General features: G+C 34.9%; 1 long non-coding RNA gene across 1 annotated transcript; it reads right to left on the bottom strand.

The window, feature by feature from the left end:
* Positions 1-503: 503 nt before the first annotated feature.
* LOC118482002 lies at positions 504-1,365 on the bottom strand. The gene is made up of 2 exons (XR_004866677.1): positions 999-1,365; positions 504-884 (listed from the first exon to the last, which is right to left on the bottom strand). It is a non-coding gene; the product is annotated as an uncharacterized LOC118482002 (long non-coding RNA).
* Between the last annotated feature and the right edge of the window lie 1,137 nt (positions 1,366-2,502).

Genomic DNA, 2,502 nt, shown 5'->3' with positions numbered 1-2,502 from the left:
GATGAGTTGTTTGAAGATAAAGATGAACTTCAAACAAAAAACCCACGTCATTTTGTCCTTCCAAACGGCCACAAAAAGCAACTTCAACAACAAAAAAACAATATGAAGCATGCCAAAGTCAAACTGCCAGTGAACATGTTTCAAAGAAAAAAGAGATTGCTGACAGTGAAGATTTGGAAGATCAATTGTTTCTATTTTTTTTAATTTTCTTTTTGTCAATAGTTGTTTGTTATGTATTTTTCAGCTAAGAACAAAATACATTATTTTAACAAAAACGCCACACAGACAAAATGCTTGTGAAACCCCATCATGCCATAAAACGTCAAAAACTCACAAACTATAATAAAATTACTTTGAACAAGTATTATTAAAAACTCAAAAAAAAAAAAAAAAAAGAGGCCAAAAACTACGTAACGCCATTAAAAAAATGCCAAACTCGGAAGATGGGACATCTATCACCCTAAACTCATAAAAAGCTGAAAAAACAGTAAAAATACACACAATAACTGAAAAGACGGTTACTGTTATAAATCAGACATTTTAGGCCCAACCCAATACTTATGGGTTTTAGGGTTTACACTTGTGTTTATCTATATATTGTAATGTTGAATCGAATGAAAGAGAAAAATTCAGTTTATCTTTATTTCTCTTTGGTTCTTAACACGTTATCAGCACGAACGCTCTATTCATCAGGGAATCTACCGGCTTGGATTCAGATAATTGTCGTTCATCAAATCCGGGTACACTATCAATTTTTCTGCAATTTTCTTTTGAACTTTAGATCAAACTAGGACTGCCCTGTTTTTGTGTATTGGGAAATATCCGGCAATCCAGAAACGAAATTAATAATCACGGAATCGACATAGGGTTTTTCATTCTTCATTCTATACTCACAAAGAAGAAAAAAAAAAACCACAATCACAAAATCGATTAAATACTTTACCCTATCAATCTGCGGCTAAGAACAACAAACTAAAAAAAAAAAAAAAAAAACTTACCCGAAATTGTTTTCACCGCTACCACCGCCTCCCAAAACGTCGACGTATTGACGATATTAGGCTGTAACCTCGCTCTAGTCAACGGACCGTTGTGGATCGGAGAAAACAACACCGGCGACGGTTTCTCTCGCGTTTCACACTTCGACCACGGTGGCGGAGGTGTTGATGTGTTGTTGTGGAGATTTGACGTTTTCCGTTTCTGTGATGGTTCTTCAAGCGAAATGGCGATGGCTTGCCTGGTGGTGCTAAACCTTGGTTTGTTGTGTTATTGGATCCATCGACTTTATCGCTCCTGCTTGACTGCTTGGCAGATCGGAAAGAAACTTAAATATGACCATTCTGGTTTTTTTTTCTTTCAATAGTAAATGAATATGCCCTATAAAATATATTGTACAACTCTGCCACATCTGTCCTCCACTAATGATTACTACATTCATATTATTAGACCGTGTGTAATGGGGCGTTTTTTTTAAAAATTTTTGCCACAAAACGCTCTATAACGCCCATCCCCCCATTACAGGGGGCGTTTTGGGGCGTTTTAAATCAAAAAATTGACCCTTGGCGTTATAATGAAAACGCTGCATGCTATAATGCCCATCCAATGGTTGCTTTTTCCATGTTTGACTAGCCAATAGCATTTAGGTTGCTTTTTCTTTTTTTTTTTTTTTTAATAATTGGAAGGGGCATTATTTGGGCATTATCCCCCACTACACCACTTTAAGCTATAATGCCTCATGCTTACTGGGTTGCCACGTGTCGGATAATGCCCCATGGTGGGGGCATTATAACAAGTTACCACTACACATGGTCTTATTATTATTTAATTAATTAATATATTGTTTTTATTAGAAAGTATTACATAATATGATATAAGTTTTTTTTTAATTCAATAAAATACTTTAATGGGTGTTGTGAATAATCCATCACAAGATTCTATAGACTAAAAGTTTCATATATATTTTTTTTTCGTATATATGAACCTTAAATTCAAATTTGTTATGGAGTATGTTCTTCATTTGACTAACAGTATTAGAATGTTACAACATTAAATTTTGACACCCAGTTACAACACAATTACAAAATACAAAATTAATAAATGAGTTTGTTTTTCTTCTCTATTTTAGAAATATACTTAAAGTTTAGAACCTGCATTTCTAGCAAAATAGAACCCGAAGTTCTAATTATAAAGAACCCGAAGTTCTCCTATAGTATCCATTATAATATACACATGCTTGTTATTAAACGCATGTCTCTTTCCTTTGTAGACAAAATGTCGAACTTATCAAATATTGAATTCACTGCACTTGAAACCTCGGGCAACAACTACCCCTTGTGCGCTTTTGATGCTAAAACTCATCTGGAAGCAATGAGTCTGGGGGAGACAATCATTGATGGGAATAAAACGTCCCTTCAAGAAAAAAACTAAAGCTATGACATTCCTTCGCCTTCATCTTTCTTCATGAAGACCTAACGAGGGAAAACCGTACTGTCGAGGACCCTCTCG

The sequence above is a fragment of the Helianthus annuus genome, chromosome 9 (genome assembly GCF_002127325.2).
Source record: "Helianthus annuus cultivar XRQ/B chromosome 9, HanXRQr2.0-SUNRISE, whole genome shotgun sequence".
Lineage (NCBI taxonomy): Eukaryota > Viridiplantae > Streptophyta > Magnoliopsida > Asterales > Asteraceae > Helianthus > Helianthus annuus.
Note: the sequence above shows the minus strand (reverse complement) of the source record. Positions and strands in the feature narration are given on the sequence as shown.